A 14,307-nucleotide genomic window follows, 5' to 3' on the forward strand; every position below is an offset into this window, starting at 1 on the left:
ATGGCACAGACAGAAGGACAGAAACAGTAAGAGGGCAGTTTGGAAATTAATGATTTATGCCAGACTCGATTGAAAGCCTTTGAGATGTCAAGTGCAATGGCAAAGCTTTCACCAAAGTCCCGAAAGGAGGATGACCAGGAGTCTGAAAGGTAGGTGAGAAGATTGCCAGTGAAACGTCCCTGACGGATCCCATACTGATGATCAGAAAGAAGGTTGTGAAAGGAAACGTGCTTTAAAATTTTCCTGTTAAGAATTGAATCGAAACTTTTGAGTCACAGGATGTTAAAGCAATTGGACGATAGTTAGAGGGTTGGGAATGGTCACCCTTCTTTGGGACAGGCTGAATGAGTGCAAACTTCCAGCAAGAAGGAAAAGGACAAGTTGAGGTGGTTTACCTCCGAGGTCATTTGAGGTCACAGGTAATAGTAAACAACTGCCCACAAATACTGTGCAGTAGTGTGCAAAAGTTGAAACAGAAAGTCCCCGGACCTCTTTTAGTCCCTCTTCAAAACCATAAGAGGTACATGGTCTTTCTGGAGAAGAAAGATTGAACTAGAACAAATAGGATTAGAGTGTTCGCCTTTTTGGTCCGGCAATGCCGAGTACCCTTACTATTCATAAATGGATCATGGGCTGCTTCTGGAGATTTCAAAAGGAAGCTCTCAAAATCCTGACCAATGAAACAACAAATGCGAGGTAAGTAGGGGAAATGTCTGCTTTCAGCATATCTGAAATTCGTTTGTACCTTGCAGTTGACTGAATCTCCCACTTGAATTTCTTTTACTTTGTCATGAAACAAAGGAAATATTCCTGTAGACTCTTCCACTGCTCCAAGATTCAAAGTACAACTAGCTTCAGAGTTAACGACCTTGAGGTCACATGGCATAGTGCATACCAAGCTGTAAGCTGAGTGACTTCTTCCAAGGATATGTAATCTTCCCATCTGGCACTAGACAATTTAAAGAATGAATTAATGTAAAAGGCAAACTGGTCAATGTCTATGTCCAACTTTGTGAGTAGTTTTCTGAGTGCACTATGAACATGATGATGTAAACAGGATCCAAGCTGTAGAGTTTTGTTCTGCATCTCTCTTCCAAACTGACAATCAGTTTCTTCTCAAAAGACAATTTGACTCTGGGTCCGTCCATCCCAACATGACGCAGGTAGCGTGTATTCCAGTTCATTTTTTGACCAAACTCCATTGAGTAAATGTCCAGATTTTCTGCTGTACAGTGGCCTTCAAAGAGTGATCCGCGGTATTACCATTTTGGGGGGTTTACACCATTTACAAAATGTTTTATGTATTTTATTCTTTTTTTCTTTTTTTTATGCTATTTTATGCTTGTTGCCAATTTTGAACCAAATTTTTTGAATGGTATGATTTAATGCCATGCTGGGAGGTTTGTGTGTTGAAGAAGCATTAAGGAGATAAGACAGAGCTCGCCTACAATGGCAGGGTACGGTACATCTTTCTCCTGAGGGAGGTGGACGACATTTCCGAGGAAATGAAATATCCACCACTAAATGGCCTGATGGATTTTTCGGTCTTGGATCCCAGTCACCCTCTCTTCGATCTATCACGGAAAGGACAATTAGCTGTACTCAAGAGTGAAGTGGGCTCCAGCATCATAAAAGGAGGAAATATTTCTCAAGCCCAAGTGCTATAAATCTTCCTTTATATGCAGCAAAAGAATGCCTCAACATCACATCAAAACACTGACTTACACCAAATTTCGGAAATACCTGGAGGGTCGAGCAGACATTGATCACTGTGATACTTACAGCATCAGAAATATTAAAGGGAACATCCGCATCACAGCCATAAGAAAACAAAGTCTTTCTTCCCTTGATGACAAGCAATCTTATCTTAACCTTTCCACGTCCTTGGCATATGGGCATCCTGATATACTTGCCAGACCTTTCAAGTCTCTACTTCCAGCACCATCACAACCACCTCCATCTCGCACCCCACCGCTCCCACTCCCCCTGATTGACATTCAGGGGAAAACATTGTGGAACAAGAGGGTCCAGAAGTATAGGTGGGCACCATATAGCCCACCACAGGATTGCAGGAGGGTGAGATAATGCACCCCTCCCCAACACGCAGGTGGTGGCGGGGGGTTGGAACCTTCATAAATCCCATCTTCCCTCCCTGCAGTCAGCAAGTCAGTTAGACAAGTTGGACACCCTAGTATGGGCAATGCTCAAAATGTGGACCATGAGCTGCTGGATATACTGAGTTCACTGGCGAGGCTACTTGTGGTGGGACACACCAGTCGTGGAAAATCGGAGTTTGTCTCAAAACTAATTACTAGATACCAGAGAAAATTCAATAAGATCACTATTTCAGGGGTTGATAGTCACCCTGTGCAGACTAACCCCGACAAAAACCATAAACTGGAATTGCAGGAGGGGGTAAAAAAATATATTCAAAGAAGTTGACGGAAGTGAAACAGAAAGAGGATTTCTGCATATCGTTTATGATTCATTCTTTGATGACTTGGAGGATAAGATTGTGATGCAGTTGTATACAAGAGGAAGACACTCCAATATCAATGTTATCATTACTCAAAATCTTTTTGCATGTGCGAAAAACTCTAGGGATATACTGTAAGTCTAAATGCAAGTCATTTCATGCTGCACAAGATGCCGGATTTGAACCAGGTTGAAATCTTAGGAAGACAGCTGTCTCGGAGGGCTGGATCCCGAGAGATGGTAACTTCCATCAGAAAACAGCTAAGGAAAGCTCCGGGTATTTACATGTGGACGTCGCACCAGGTACACACAATTTTTTAATCTTCAGATCATGAATCACTGGACCCTGACCAGAAACTGTTTACCAATGGAAGCCATAAATGGACTGCTAAAAAGACTTTATGAAGACCCAAAATAACCAGTGGCATATGAAGGGGTATGGATATAATACAGAGATGCTAAGCTCTATAACCCGAGCATCACAATGAAAATGGTAAAAAAAAAATCTTAGAGGGAATCAGAGCTTATACCCTCCATTATTTAACTAAAAAAAAGTTTCCTCGACTCAGAGAACTGTCTCCGAAACTTATTGCACTCTGTGATTTATTTGACATGAGTTGGATGGTGAAGTTTAATAAAAGCACCTGGTTTCTAGTGGAATGCATCAACATAATAGTCAGTTTCTTAAAGTCTTGCCCTTAAGGAAAAAGTTGGTTAATGCGGTCACCACATCTTTAACTCGCCGCATGCCGGCTAAAAGCCCTCTGGGTCACCCCAGTGCTGGCCATTTTTCGACCTTTTTTTTTTTTTGCCTAAAATGATAGATTTTGATGTGGAATCAACGAATTTCGTCATTAAAATGCTCACTGAGGCTCGAAAATGAGTTTTATTGAGTCCTGCATACTCGTGTTCAGGTATAGCCGCTCTCTCACGTTCATCACGTACGTGAGAGAAAGCTGTTTTCTATGTAAGGTATACTCAGGTGTATATGCTGGGAAGATATATCAATGTTCAGCACACTTTTCTGATCACTTACTACTTCAGCATCTATCACAATTTGCGTGTCTTTCTCACTGTGAATGCATTATCTTACACTTACTTAAAGATAGGTACAACCTGACTTCATTACGTACAGTCCTGGCACTTACAAGAAGGTATTTACAACTTGACTTAACTATATAGTCCTTACACTTACAAGAAAATATTTTCTACTTACACTTACATGAAAATATTTACAAAATGCCTTCACTATGTACAGTACTGGGTGAGGACACAGGAAGAGTGAGGCAGAGCGAGCGTGAGGGCAGAGCAAGTGAGTGTATGGCCTTGACAGCCTGGGGTATGGTAGAGGAACAGTTACCTTACATGCCTGCCAATACTTACCTTGAAAAATGTTGTCACAGTGAAGTTTTTTATATTAAACAGTTTTAAAACGGCACTGGCACTGGCCGCAGCATTATGTCAGACTATTTTAAAAAGGCACTGGCACACGGCGGGTTAAAGCAGGTTTTGGAAACCACAGCCTTTAAAGGAGTCTATAGCCTTTTTTGCGACAAGGATACCGAAATAACAAATGCCACACTGAGAAACTGCATGGAACCTAAAGGAATTAGGGTCTATGCCAGTTTGGCAAGAGATAAAGAACTCACTGGTCGAGAGATGCAAACAAACTTTGAAGGGAAAAATATATTGATATATAATCATAATCTATGTATGGTATGTCAGTGTCCTGCAGGAGCTGGTGGAAGGTATAATAATACCCCCCATAGAGGTCTAACATCAGGTCAAATCCCCCAAGATAGTACACTCCAAGAATGCCTCACGTTTATTCAGAGACCAGTTCCAGACAATGTTTAAATCCCCGAGAGCAAGTGCTCAGCCATTGGACATGCAGTACTTATCGTTTCTGTCGATAGGTCCTCCAAATTTACCATGAGTTATCACATGCAGAATACTGAGAGGTATTCGTTACTGACAAAGGTGTACAACAGCAGGATTTATAAACATAGAGGTTGAAAGATTTAAATGGCAAACCCATACAGGAGTTACTTATAGACAAGAATTAATGCCTGTAACCCTACCAAATACATTCCCAGTGTGATTTATCCGCTTGCATAGCAAAGCAAGTATACTAGAATATTTTTTTTTTTAGGTGGAGAGGATATCCTGAAAGTGATAATTTGAGGGCTGCAGCTAAAGATCTGAAAATTATGTAACATGGCTCCCTCTCCCCTCCTTTCAAGACACCGTGATATTATGTTGCTGAAACTGCCTCTGTGAGCGAAATTTATCGCCTGTCTTTCCAAACTACATATCGATACCATTTCTGAAGTGTTCAGCAACTTCCTGCAGGGAAACCTCACCAGAGATTCGCGTGTTGTGAATAGTGTCAAGAAATTCGGTTAAGAATTCAAGGCAGTAGCACTTAAAAGGACGGGGTTAAATCCAAGAAATGTATTCTATCCAGTAAGTGTATTCTATTGAAACGCAAGGAGGGGCTATTTTGGGTGTTTTGTTACCCCTGGAAGCCTCCCTCATCAGTGGATTAATGGAACAATGATGAAAGAATATCTTTTAATCCCTGGGCTCCAGGCCAAAAGTTTCTTACTCCGTAAGAAAAAAAAAATCCCAGTCCTCTACCTACGGTACCTCCTCCCTTTGCACACCCCTTCCAGTGTTCAGGATTACGTCGATTCTCCTCTCTCTGCTTTCGAAAAAGTACCCGAATAGAATGGGACACTTCAGGGAATTTAATCTCAACCATGAGAGGGAAAACATCCAATCTCAACCATGAGAGGGAAAACATCCAATCTCAACCATGAGAGGGAAAACATCCAACGAATAATATCTTTCCTGGGCATGCAAAAAACTCCCCGGAACCTCTATGTGGATAGGTTGTTACTAGATATTGCCAACATACCCTCCCCCAAGCTTTTGAAAAACGTGAGCTTAAAGGCAAGGCTTGGTAAGGGCAGGGGTAACACGTCATTAGGTGTAGTAGGCGAGAGGTGGGAGGTAAGCTGTTAATCCACCCGCTCCACTCCACCCTGCCCCACCCCAGCTCCCCTGCCTCGCCCACGTCCCAAAGCATGAGACTTGAGTGAGGAGGAACTCTTGAACCAGTTTCCCGCATCATCTGTCCAGAGCAACATGGACATTCAACCTCTCCCTCTAAGTGCACCCAGCCACCTTATGGAAGAAGCTTACAGGAAGAAGACCTGCTGTCTGATGATGGGGTTAGGCTCAACTGCATGTGAATCATTTGCCTGTGTCAAGGAGCTGGAGACTAAACAAATGGATTTTCATACCACTTGCATGAGACTGTATAATCTGAACCAATGTACCAGAGAAAGCCACATCAAACTAGGTAGCCTTTGTCTTATTGAATGTAGAGGTGAGGACGCCTGTTTTGCTGGTAACATAGTGCAGTACACCATTGGGTACCCCACAGAGGATTGGGTACCCCACAGAAGACAATGAGCTGTCCAAATATTACATCCGCCACTTCATCGACGAGGATTATGTCAAAGAACTGAAGACCGATACCTGCGAGGAATGCAAGCACTATTTTGCTGAGGCCCTGGGATGGCTGCCGGGTTTTCTGAAGTCCAGGAAGAATGAAGTTTGAACAGTGGTGTTCACTGTGATTAACAGGGGATGCGTGAAGAGGTTGGGAAGGAAACAGGAGTTCTCCAAGCACATTTTTGCCACTGATTTGCGAGGTTGCTGAAGATGTACAGCAAGATGGGATTGAGGAAAACTTTCTCCATGATGTTCGTCTTAATGTGAACCACAGAGAAGTCGTGAAAGAAGCCACTGTTGGGATATGGAAAATGAAGATGTAATACCCATGCCAATGAAAGATGATGATAATGATGACCCCCCCAGCCCTTTGCAAAAAGATCCCCTCAGTCCTGCAGAAAAAGAAGAAAGATGAAGAAAAAGTGGAGGAGGAGGACGACAAGGAGATATCCACTCATAATCTTGAAGCTGCTGACGAGGTACCCGCTCATTAGATGAAAGTGACTGACGAGAAAATCGCTGAAAAAGTGAATGTGAGGGAAGAGGGTATCAGGAAGATGGTGCATGTAGAGGACAGAGAGAGTCAGGAAGAAGAACAAAAACAGAGAGTGAATTGCACAAGAAAATCAGTTATTGTTTTACCCAGGCAATAAAATAGGTATGACCTTAGCTACTTTCATTTCTCTCGGTACAATACCTTGCGTGATTGAAAGATTTAACCCTTCGTGGCCAAGGGGTTACCAAGTTACACGGAAGGACGATGCGGTCACGGCAGACCCCAAACCTTAGTGGTGTATTTCTGCCATATTCATAAAGTTATATCTACTAAACTTTGTACATATGTTGCCCAGGACACAGCATGTGGAACTAACCCACCAAGTGACCCTATTTTTTATAATTATTATTATTTAAACAATTTTTTTTAATTTTATCACAATATTATTAAAGTTTGAGTGTGGAAGTGCTGATTCGACACTTATTGGAATGTCTGATTGTCGGTATTCTTGGACCAGGTTCCCAAAATAATAACAAGTTCATGTATAAAGTAAATTAGCATGATCATAAATTAAAACTATCCCTATAATGTTCAAATTTGGTACAACAATTTCTTGTTTTATCCTCTTGATGAACATCTGTATTACTACTACCACTTGCATTTTCAGAATTATCATCAGCACTCACAGGAGACTCAATACTACTCACACTAATTTCACTGTCTAATCGTTCAAGCACTTCATAATCTTCAGTTTCGGATACAGATAAATCACCATCTGAATAATTTTCTTCTTCTTGGTCACCTTCTGCCACCGACATCGAGGCATAAAACTGTGCTACTGGTATTGACATTGTCCTAATGTTTATAATCTGAAATATGTGAAAAAAAAAATATATATATATAAAAAAGTTAGTCACACGAAAGGCCAGGTGGGGTCCTGGCGGACCCCACTGACATTTATTGCAATGTCACTCCTTAATCGTGCGAGATTTTTTGCTTAAATATTATGAGGATATAAAATAACCATCTACAATAAAAGTCATGAGAGGCCAGGCTCTGAAAGTAAAAAACGGCTTAATGGCAACATTTTAAAAACATTCTGGGGTCCGCAGGAACCCCATTTGCCCATGAAGGGTTAATATATGAGTAAGTGGTTCAGTAATACTTTCACATGAATGTTTAACAACTGTGTTATTGTTGTTATCATACCCAGGACTCTTATTTTCTAGGTTACTAATTATACTAGTAATTTCATCCTGTGAGACTGGTGACAAATACAATGAGTTAACGTTAGATGTTGGTAAATATCTTTTAAAGTTTCTGTTACTTGAGGGCATTGTTCTACATAATTTTGCACCTTTAAAATAAAAGGAAATAATTATAGTGTTCTGCTGTAATACTGCTATCACTTATTTCTCGACTGTTTATTTTAAACACATCATTTGCACTTACTGTCTTCATATTTATGATCTCTCTAATAGTTTCCCAGCGTTTCTTTAAATTTCTGGCGTTAACTTTAAATATGTTTTCATAATGTTTGCATTGTGCTTGACGTAACAGCTTCTGTAAAATCCTTTTATAATTAGAGTATTTATTAATGTTGTTAACAAATGGTCTTTTCATAGAAGTTACCTATAACATATATTTAGTTTTTTTATAGAATGCTTTAAACCCTTTGACAGCCATGTTTTTTTTTTTTTTTTTTTTTTTTTTTTGTGGTAAGAGTATACCATTACCAGACGAAAACTTCTCTCAAAACACTCCTTACATAATTTGTGAAACTTTGTTCCTCAAGTTCTGTGAGTACGTAGCCTCCTCTGATTGTAATCTGGTTAGGTAAGACCAATAATTCGTTTCATGTTTGTATTGTGAGGCCTATGTGATTTCACCTTTGTAAAACGAATCCTGGTTTCTTGTTTGGTGTGTGTATGTTACAGTGTATAGTAAAGTCAGTTTTCTTGCGAGCTTTACCGTACCCCTTTTCGTGATTAATTAAGGGTTAAGAGTGCACCGTAACATATACCCCCATAACAATATATATATATATATATATATATATATATATATATATATATATATATATATATATATATATATATATATATATATATATATATATATATATATATATATATATATATATATATATATATCCCATTGGATCCTTGGGGTGCTGGGCGAGGCATCGCTCTGGGACGGTACTGAGTGTACCGCCCTCCGCCTATCGGCTCATAGTCGCGAAGCTCATAGGTCCCTACCCGGGGGTTCCCTACTTTATAGACTCGAAAAATCCCAGTTCTGTCCAATACTCGGGACAGGGCTCCAATGGGATATGTATATATATATATATATATATATATATATATATATATATATATATATATATATATATATATATATATATATATATATATATATAAATATATAAATATATATATATATATATATATATATATATATATATATATATAGGATATAAATATATATATATATATATATATATATATATATATATATATATAGGATATATATAGGGGCGGGGTGAGGGGACTAGGGATCCCCTCCTCTGTTTTTTAGTTCCTAAAAAGAGACAGGCCAGAGAAAGGGATGGGGGATGGAGTTATCCCCGTACCCTGAAGATTGGGTCTATGAATGTGCGAGGATGTAGTACGATTGAGGCTAAAAGGGAGGAGATTGGGAGAATGTTTATGAGAAGAAAGTTGGATGTGTTAGCTTTGAGTGAAACGAAGATGAAAGGGAAGGGTGAGTCTATGTTTGGAAGTGTGAATGGAAGATTTTCAGGTGTTGATAGAGGAAGGGCAAGAGAAGGTGTGGCCTTGTTAGTGAGTCCGGAAGTACAGCAGTGTGTGATTGAATGGAAGGAGGTGTCATCGAGACTGATGTGGGTGAAAGCGAAATTTGAACGTGATTTGTGGGTGTCTATGAGTGCATATGGGCCTGGTAGCGAAAGGGATGAAGAAGAGAGGGAGTCTTTCTGGAATGATGTTGATGAGTGTCTGCAGAGTTTTGGAGTGAATGTGAATGTGGTAATGATGGGAGATCTGAATGCTAGAGTGGGAAATGTAGCAGTTGAAGGTGTAGTTGGTATGCAAGGTGTACCTGGAAGAAATGAAAATGGGGAACGAATGATAGCGATGTGTGTTGAGCGAGAGATGGTGATTGGAAATACGCTGTTCGAGAAGAAAGATATAAGTATACATGGGTGAGACAAGAGGGTGGAAGGGTTGTTGATAGAGCTTTGATGGACTATGTGGTTGTGTCTAGGAATGCAATAGGAAGATTGTTGGATGTGAGAGTTCTGAGAGGGGAGGGTGGAGGTATGTCTGACCACTACCTGGTGGAGGGAGTTAAGAGTAGGTAAGAGATGGGTGAGAGCTAGGAGGGTTAGGTGTGGCAGGGAGGTTTTGAAAGTGAGTGAGTTGGATAAAAGAGAGAAAAAGATAGAATATCAGGAGAAACTGAAAGATGAGTGGAACGCAGTGAAAGATCGGGAAAATGGCAGTGTGGAGGAGGAATGGCAGTTATTTAAGAGTGCTGTGGTGGGGCATGACGAAAAGGTGTGTGGTGTGAGACGTGTGGGTGGTGGTGTAAGAAAATGAAGTGAATGGTGGTGCGAGGAAGTAAGTATGTCTGTGGCTGAGAAGAGACGTGCATATGAAGTGTGGCTGCTGAGGAAGGATGAGATGTCATATGAAAGGTATAAGGAAAAGAGGAATAGGGCGAGAAGGCCTGTGCGTGATGCTAAAGTGGCAGCAGATGAGAGGTGGGGTAGGCGGCTGACAGAGAATTTTCAACAGAATAAGAAAGTGTTTTGGAAGGAGGTGAAAAGGGTGCGAAAGGGAGAGTCTGGGAAGGAAGAACGAGTAAAAGCAGAGGATGGAAGGATGTTAACTGAGATGGATGCAGTAAGGAAGAGATGGGCAGAGTATTTTGAAAGATTGTTAAATGTAGAGGAGGAAAGGGTGGCTGAGCTTGTGGCAGATGGAAGGGTGCAAGGAATAAATGTGTTGGGAGAGTTGAATGATTCTTTGATCACGAAGGAGGAAGTGGAGAAGGCAGCAAAGGAGATGAAAACAGAGAAAGCTGCAGGTGTGGATGGGTGTGCTGTGGAATGCCTGAAGGGTGGTGGAGTGACTATTGTTGACTGGTTAGTAAGATTGTTGAATGTGTGCTTTGAGAAAGGTTTGGTGCCAGTTGACTGGGCAAGTGCTTGTTTGGTCCCGTTGTATAAAGATAAAGGTGATATGTATGAATGTACTAGCTTTAGGGGTATAAGTCTGTTGAGTGTTGTAGGTAAGGTGTATGGTAGAGTGTTAATTATGAGAGTTACAGACGGTACAGAGGGAGTGATTGGTGATGAGCAGTGTGGGGAAAGATAAATATGGTAGAATGCTGATGAAAAACGAAGCGACAGTGAATATTCGGAGTAAAAAGTTTACAGAATTCTGAATTATAGAAAACGAAGTAGTACAAATTTAAGTGATTGGTGAATGTCTGGGAAAAGATAAGAGACGAGAAAGGAGAAAGACGTTAATAGGATAGAGGTACTTGAAGCAATAAAGAAAGTCTTCATCGAGTGTGGGGCGAAACTTTGAAATATGGGGGAGAGAGAGTTAAATAATGGATATGAAAGTTGCTCAGATTGCCCTGGGAGGAAGATAGGGTTCCTGGTGATCGGAAGTCAGGTATAGCAGGTTATGTATACAAAAGAATATGGGAAAGAGAAGTGTGTGGCAGTCACAGAGGACTTTCTTCTACTTCTTGGTGTAATAAGAATAATGTGGGGTAGAATACTTATGGAAAGAATTATAGAGAGAGAACCATGGAATTAGCTGGAGATGAACAAGGAGGATTTAGAACGGGATGGGGTTGCGTGGATCAGATACGCATCTAAGATGTAACGGAATATATATATATATATGTATATATATATATATATATATATATATATATATATATATATATATAATGTATATATATATATATATATATATATATATATATATATATATATATATATATATATATATATATATATATATATATATATATAAATTAAAAAAAAAAAAATTTGGTTTTACTCCAGGTATCCCCGAAGGGCTAAGGCGTTGCCCCTGAGTAGAGGACTTTTGGACTGGAGCGTGTAGCATTTTATGACCGGATGCCCTTCCTGATGTCTACCAATGGCCCTTGGGTGGATTCGATCCTCCAACCCTTCGGTCAGAACGGAGCGCTATAATCCACTGAGCCACGGCTGATATATATATATATATATATATATATATATATATATATATATATATAGATAGATAGATAGATAGATAGATAGATAGATAGACAGATAGATACATACATATATACATATGTATATTGTTACGGAACAGAGAAGGATAATGTACACTTTAAGTGAGAATACTAAAAATCACTACTGTCCCGTAAAGTTCTAGGTTCAAACAAAAAGAGTTAGGTAAAATTACAAGTTAAGTTTAATGCTCAAACTAATAACAAAACATTCAGGACTCATAAGGATAATGTAATGGCAAAAAAACAGGTTAAATATATGGTTAACTGCAATAGCCTCTATTAACACAAAATTAGCATGAGTAAATTTATCTAAGTCAGCCCTGTTAAAATGAAAACACACTGGGTAATGCTCAGTTAATGCAAGATATATTATTACAGATTCAAACTATTATTAATGATGACTGACGTAAAGAACCTTTACATAAATTACAAAAACTTCACTAGGCCTACAAATTAAATTTATGCTACACAGTACAAGAACAAAATGCAACAACACTCATACTCAAATTACACAGCTGCTAGATGGTTGGAGACTTCCTGAGAAACTCACAATAATAATAACTGTACAGGGGAGGACAGAGATGCGAGCAAAATGAGGAGTAGATCTAAGTGGCCATGATGCAGAGACTGAGCTCATTATATAGGGGCCAGCAGAGCTTGATACAACTTGTAAGAAGGACGCGCAAATGAAGCCATGGGGACAAAGAGTTGACAATCCCGCACTGAATAACAGAAAGGACGACTTACTCTACTATAACGGTAGAAGGGGGGGACTGAGGCAGAACACGCTCGTGATCAAACATGCAGCATACTGTGCGTTAAAATTACACAAAGAATGATGAAATCATAGGCTATGTAACACCTCCCCACAAAGAAAAAAGAAATTTACAAAGGAAATTTCTTATTACTCTAAAACAATCTGTATATGGCATTACAGAACATGCAAAAGTCTTTCCTAATGTTACAAAACATGAGATCTCCCTAGCACGTTCAGTCATAGGTACTTGCCAGTATCTCTTTAACAAATCAAACTTACTTATGTACCTAGCCTTTCTGATCTTGTCTATGCAATCTTCCACGCGAGGGAGAGGGTAAGTGTCTGTTTTGGTTATCTGATTCTGTGTAGTCAATGCAAAGCCGCTGTGACCCACCTGGCTTAGGGACTAGAGTGACAGGAGAACTCCACTCGCTCTGACAGGGCTCAATCATCTTGTGGTCCAACAGGTAGCCAAGCTCCTTCTGGATGAGAGGAACTTTCACTGGGTTCACACGGTAAGGAGGCAGTTTAATTGGCTTTGCGTCTTCAACATCGACATCATGCATCAACACAGTGGTTCTTCCTGGAATGGCACGGAACACTTGCAGGTACTCCTGCAGTAAGGCCGAAAACTCTTGCCTTTCCTCGGGAGGTAGATGAGAAAGCTTAGTCTGGAGATCATTCATGATATCAGGATTCTTTCCCAAACTATCACTCAGGCTCATGCTGCATGGGAGAGCTTCACTTGCAGACTCGGGTGGAACAGCTACAGTGCAGACTGGATTATTTTCGTCCCGCCTGTGATATAACTTTAGCATGTTGATGTGACATAGTTGCTTGCTCTTTCTACGATCTGGTGTGGCGATGACATAGTTGACATCGCTGAGTTTCTTCTCCACGAAATAAGGACCACTAAACTTGGCTTGAAGAGGTTCCCCATGAACCGGTAGCAGAATCAAAACCTGATCTCCTGGCTGAAAGTGGCGTAACCTGGACTTCTTATCATACCAAGTGTTCATCTTCTCCTGAGGAGCTCCTAAATTCTCTCTCGCCAGCTGTAAAGCAGTGGACAGCCGTTCTTTGAACTTCATCACATACTTCAGCAGGTTGACGTCATCTTCCTCCGACAGCCAGCATTCCTTGAGTAACTTAAGGGGTCCTCTTACTTCATGGCCAAACAGTAGTTCAAAAGGTGAGAAGCCCAGTGATTCATTTGGAGATTATCTTGCGGCAAACACAACGAATGGAAGACCTTTATCCCAGTCTTTCTGATGTTCCAAACAGTATTTCTTGAGCATCGATTTGAGTGTTTGATGATATCTCTCCAACGTTCCTTGGGTCTGGGGATGGTAAGCTGAAGACGTGATCTGGGTGATGCCCAACTCTTTCAGAGACTGCTTGAAAACATTCGACATGAAATTACTTCCCCGGTCTGACTGTACCTCCTTGGGCAGACCAACCTTTGTGAAGAACCCTAGCATTTCCTTAACCACGTTCTTTGCTGAGACATTTCTAAGTGGAATAGCTTCAGGATAACGAGTAGCCATATCAATCAGGGTCAACACATAAGCAAATCCTGAAGAAGTCTTAGGAAGAGGGCCCACAATATCCACCAACACACGGCGCCTCAAAAGGAGGAATGGGAACTAGAGGTGCAACCTTTTTGGTCTGATTACACTTCCCTACAACTTGACAGGTGTGACAAGACTTACAATACCAGGAAACATCCCTG

Source organism: Coenobita brevimanus, chromosome 14 (genome assembly GCF_032717465.1).
Source record: "Coenobita brevimanus isolate Jiangsu-jjx chromosome 14, ASM3271746v2, whole genome shotgun sequence".
NCBI lineage: Eukaryota > Metazoa > Arthropoda > Malacostraca > Decapoda > Coenobitidae > Coenobita > Coenobita brevimanus.